This window comes from Nelumbo nucifera, chromosome 6 (assembly GCF_055504915.1).
Source record: "Nelumbo nucifera cultivar China Antique chromosome 6, China Antique-T2T, whole genome shotgun sequence".
NCBI classification, from domain to species: domain Eukaryota; kingdom Viridiplantae; phylum Streptophyta; class Magnoliopsida; order Proteales; family Nelumbonaceae; genus Nelumbo; species Nelumbo nucifera.
In genome coordinates this window covers 39,663,448-39,669,517 of record NC_142654.1, presented here as the reverse complement: position 1 = coordinate 39,669,517, position 6,070 = coordinate 39,663,448, and the positions used below count along the sequence as shown (strand labels likewise).

At 35.2% G+C, this 6,070-nt stretch overlaps 1 non-coding gene across 1 annotated transcript; it reads right to left on the bottom strand.

The window, feature by feature from the left end:
- Nucleotides 1–4,807: 4,807 nt before the first annotated feature.
- On the bottom strand, nucleotides 4,808–4,914 carry LOC148790789 (small nucleolar RNA R71). The gene has a single exon (XR_016078073.1). It is a non-coding gene; the product is annotated as a small nucleolar RNA R71 (small nucleolar RNA).
- Nucleotides 4,915–6,070: the final 1,156 nt, after the last annotated feature.

Here is a 6,070-nt window from a genome sequence, read left to right as displayed (position 1 = left end):
AAATTGGAATTTGAATCACCAATTCATAATGCATGTTTGGTTTAGTAAGGAATTAGAATCGGATTCTAATTGTTACTATTTGGTTCAACTAGAAGCTGAAATTAGAATCAACCAAAAATATCAATTTTTCCCTTATTAAAAGAAGAAGAAGAAGAAGAAGGGAAGAAAGGGGTGGATTCCAAGTTTGAGCATCGGTTTTGTAGACACCCTATTTTTGCACCCTTTAGTCTTTATGTATCTCTATACAATATTTTGATCTTCAAGCAATACATCAGCCAACCTCTCAGTTGATCTAAGGGTATTGTTTTTTTTGGATTTTTGCTTCAAACCATCAAAGTAACCCAATCAAACCAACAGGTATGTAGAGCCTGAAATTCTAAATCCAATGATACCAAAATCATCCAAATTCGACAACGTTTATCCCTTCATCTTAAGATCCAGAACCGAAACTAATTTTGATCATCCAATCAAGATCATTTTCATCCTAAACGTTATCTCATGTCAAGTAAAAAAAATTGGCAACATAGGCATGTAGAGCCCAAAATTTAAAGTCTGATGATATCAAGATCACTCAAATCTAACACAGTTTACCCCTTCATCTTAAGATCCGAAGTTGGAATCAATTCTAATCGTCCGATCAGGATCATTTTGATCCTAAACCTTTTCACATCAAGTCAGAAATCCAACAACATAGGTACATAGACCCCAAAATTCCAAATTCGACAATACCAAGATCACCTAAATACGACACCATTTACCCCTTCATTTTAAGATGAGAAGCCGAAACCGATTCCGGTCATCTAATCGGGATCGTTTTGATCCTAAACCTTACCACATGTCAAGTTAGAAATCTGGTAGTACGGGTATATAGAGCCCAAAATTTCAAATCCAACGATGTCATGATCACCCAAATCCGACACCGTTTACCACTTCACCTTAAGACCTAAAGCCAAAACCGATTCTAATCATCTAATTAGGACAATTTTGATCCTAAACATTATCACATGTCAAGTTAAAAAAAAAAAAAAATCAACACCATACATATGTAGAACCCAAAATTTTGAATCCGATGATACAAAGATCACCTAATTCCAACACTATTTACCTCCTCATCTTAAGACCCGAAGCCAGAACCAATTCTAATCGCCTGGTTGGGATCATTTTGATAATGAACCATATCTAACATTAAGTCAAAAATCCAACACCATAGGTATGTAGTGCCCAAAATTACAAATCTGGTGATACTAAGGCCACCCAATTCTAAACCGTTTACCCCTTCATCTTAAGACCCAAAGTCAAAACCGACTTCGATCATCCAATCGGAGTCATTCCTAAACCTTATATCACATCAAGACAAAAATCCAACAACATATGTACATATAGATCCCAAAAATCCAAGTCCGATGATACTAGGATTACCCAATTCCAAGACCCGAATCCAGAACTGATTTCGATTGTCCGATCGATATCATTTTGATCGTAAACCTTATTTCACATCAAGACAAAAATCCAACTCCATAGGTACATAAGGTTGTGTTTGGTTGCAATGCAAATGCAAATATGTACACTGCATATTTACCTTTTTTTCAGTTCATGAATGCAAATATGGTTCACATTTTAAATTGTTTTCGAACTCATCTTGTTTGTTTGAAATCAGTGCAAAGTGTGGGTCATCATTAAATGCTCCAACTATCTTATGCTCTGATGCCTTAAGTTTGATCAAAAAGTTAATTATCAAAAGAATACAAAATTGTATCCAAAAAATAGGTATAGTAATGCTCTCTTCTCAAAGTACAAAAGTGTCAGAAAATACATTTTTAATATGATAATCATTACTTTTTTACATATCAAACAAACGCTCACAAATGCGAATCAGGGTACATTTTAAATACCCGGTTCGACGTTTGTATCACAAACAAACGGAGACTACATCTCAAAATGTCAAGTCTGGCAATATTAAGAATACACAATTCCAACACCATTTACCTCTTCATCTTAAGGCTCGAAACCAAAACTAATTCTGATTGTCCGATCGGGATCATTTTGATCCGGAACCTTATTTTACATCAAGACAAAAATCCAAAATTATAAGCACGTAGAACATGAAATATTAAATCCAACAATACCAAAATCTCTCAAATCTGATACCATTTACCCACCCATCCTGAGACCCGAACTCAAACTATTTCTAATCAATTATAGCATTCAAATTGGGATCCCCTATAATAATACCATAAGACTATAACGTCTCACCCTTTTTGGGGCTTTATCTTATATTGCAAGCTCTACCCAAATCCATAGCAAATTAGGATGATACTTTAACTCGAAATGTCCATTCCTTATTGGTAAACCTCTAAGACTCATTTTCCCAACCTAAGAAAGACTCTAACTACAGCCATTGATTCTCCAATACCAAATTTTTGCAATAAAGGCTTATGTAAGATAAACCGAAATTTTTCTCTCCCAACCAAAAGGACAGACAAGAATCTATACAAAGAAACTTCCAAAGTGAGCAAGAAGAGTATAGAGAAAATCCGTTGGAGAGGTTTGAGAATGAGAGAAGTCCCATGATTGTTTACATGTCCCAAGAAACAAACAAAAAGCATTCATGAAGTTCTTGAAAGAAAAATGATAAGAATAAAAATTATCATATTTTTATCCCTAAATATTCAGTCTTTTATATTTAATTAGTACTTAATTGTACTCATTATACTTGTATTTCCATTCAGGGCATGAAAGAATGCATCAGGAGAAAAACAAGGCTAATCGGGTAATTTTGCACAGTTTCGGCTTCACATAGTAATCTGGGAATAACTCTCACATCCGGACTCCGATTGAGATGATTTAAGATGCATTAGAAAGATAAGGAAAAACTATAAAACTTTCATGTTTTGAGTTTTGATAGATTCAGACTGCATCAAAGTCAAAATTGGGCCCAAAGTCTAAGCAAATTCCTAGAGACGCCCAATTCGCAGCAGAAGCCCAGCTCACAGAGAGGCCTTGCAGCAGCCCAATTCGTTGAAGAAGCCAAATACAAATACAAGAATAAGCAAACTGCAAAGAGTTCTATCAGATTTAATTTTTTGATGTAATTCTAGAAAGATAAAGGAGATTGAGATTACCAGATAAGAGATAGGATATGATTAGATCTAAACTAATCATTAGGAATTATGACTTTCTATTTTTGAGAAAGAACTCCAAAAAGGAGTTGGAAACAACCCCTCCTTCTAAAGCTATATAAAGGGGGGGGAGGGGGGCGGACTAGCACCAGGCATCAATCAATCTGGGGAATAGTCAAAAGTCCTCCAAGAGAGCTTCAAGGAAGCAGTCAGCAACCCAGGAGGAGAAGAAGGCGGCGGCAAGGAGAAGACAAACTCATCGATCTCAACTTCAAGGGCGACCTCATGAGTTCTTTCTTACACCTTGTTTATTTAATCTTCTTTATCATGAACTAGTTTATTTATAATTGGGGCTATGGAAAGCCTAACCACGACCATTGATTGATTTTTATTTAATTCAACCAATTTGTTTTTATTTTCATATTGTCTATGAGTTATTATGCGTAATGCAATTAGGAGCTTTGCCACCTCTTAGTTGATTTGGTTTATGTGAATGAACCGGAAGGGGAATTCATATAATAGATTAAATAATTCATAGTGTGAATTGAATGGTATATAGGAATATATATACATGATCCATCTAATGATATAGGTTTTTCATAGAACTTAACGCACTTTCTATCTCGACAACTCTAATCGAGGAATCAAAGGGTTACTTGATAGAAGTAGGTTTGATATATCCTGGAAGGGAATATTAAATAAATTAGGAAAAACTTCAGCTTATGAAAATAATAAATTATCTTGGTTAATTTAATAAATTAATATTCATTGGAAATGTTAGGTGGACTAATAGTCCTTAAACTTTCAGTTAAATTGTTGCTAGTTCAGTCATTGATTGCCTTTGTTTTTGTCTCTTTTCTTTTTCTATCTTTAATTTTCAGTAGTTCCTATTGTTAGATCCAAAATTAGGTTGTCTAAATAATTTAGGGAAGCTATAGTTCTAATACTTATTTTGTTAAATCCTCGTGGGAACGATATCTTTATACTACTTGATAACTAGTGCACTTGCTAGGGTTATATAATTATAGCTATCAAGTTTTTGGCGCTATTATTGGGGATTTAATCCTAAAATAATATTAGAACTTGTTAACCTTGGTTAATTTGGATTTTACTCTTTACTTAATGTGTTCAAATTCTTGTTGTATTCAGATTAGTTAGTGTATGACACGCACTAGAGGCGAAGAACTAGCAAAATTCGACCCTGAAATAGAGAGAACCCTTCGCATACTGCAAAGAGCCAACAAAAGTAAAGAGAAAGAGAGAGGGTTAAAGGAGGCGAACCAGTAGAAGAAGTTGATGAAGAGATGGCAAACGAAGCAAATCGAACTCTTTTGGACTATGCTTGTCCAACAATTGATGGGGCTACTTCTAGCATTTGCAAGCCAACGATTCAAGCCAATAATTTCGAGATCAAGCCTGCAATTATCCAAATGATCCAAATGAGTATTCAGTTTAGTGGGTTGCCGAGTGATGATCCTAATGCACATATCGTTAACTTCCTGGAAATATGCGACACATTCAAGCATAATGGAGTTAGCGATGATGCTATTAGGATTAGAATTTCTTCATTCTCACTACGTGATAGATCTAAGGATTGGCTTAACTCACTCCCTGCAGGAAGTATCACTACTTGGAACAACTTGACTCAAAAATTTTTGGCCAAGTATTTTCCTCCCTCTAAAACAGCAAAATTGATCAATGATATCACTACTTTTGTTCAACTAGAGAGGGAATCATTCTATGAGGCGTGGAAACGATTTAAGGAGATGCTTAGGAAGTGTCCTCACCATAGAATCATGTTTGGCGTCAAATTCAAACTTTTTATAATGGTATTACTCCATCTAATCGCTCCATTATTAATGCAGCTGCAGGAGGCACAATCATGAGGAAAACTCCAGAGGTAGCCTATGATCTAGTGGAAGAGATGGTATCAAATAGCTACCAATGGAATAATGACCGAGCTGATCGAAGGAGAGTGCATCATCTAGATTCTTTTTCAGCTTTATCTGCTCAACTTACTACTTTGAATAAAAAATTAGACAATCTTAGTGTTGCAACAATAAATATGTCATTTTGTAATCCATGCTTTGTGGCCAATTGGGACATATAAATTATGATTGTCAGGTAGGTAATCCTTTTGCTTCACATGAAAGTGCTAATTTTGTTTCTCATGGTGGCAGGCCAAATTTTAACCTTTATTCGAATACATACAATCTAGGGTAGAGGAGTCATCCGAATTTTTCATGGAATAACAACCAACAAAAAGCACCTATGGGATTTCAACAACAGCCGCCCCCGCAAGAGAAGAATGGAAATTTAGAGGACATGATTTCTAAGTTCATTAATACTGTTGAAACAAAGTTCCAAGATCACGAAAAGAGATTCTTAAATCAAGAGGCATCTATTAAGAACTTAGAAGTTCAAGTGGGGCAAATTGTGAGCATGCTGTCAGAAAGAATAAAGGGATGATTGCCTAACAATACAGAGAAGAACCCAAGGGAGAATGTGAATGTCATTGCCTTAAGAAGTGGAAAGAATATTGGTGAGATCAAGGATGATGATCAAAAAGTTGAGGTAGCCGATTCATAAATGGAGATCGAAGGGAGTACACCTAAACTAAATTTAGATGCCATTAAACTTCATCTCCCCTACCCTAAAAGAGTTTTGAAAACTAACTTGGATAAACAATTTGAAAAATTTTTAGAGGTGTTTAGAAAAATACATATTAACATTTCTCTTCTTGATGTATTGTCGCAGATGCCAAAATATACCAAATTCTTGAAAGAGGTGATGTCAAATAAAAGAAAATGGAAAGAATGCGAAATGGTGAAACTAAACTTAAAGTACTCAGCAATTCTTCAAAATAAATTGCCCCCAAAGCTTAAGGACCCAGGGAGTTTTTCTATTCCTTGCACCATAGGAGATACTGAGTTTGAGAAAGCTTTATGTGA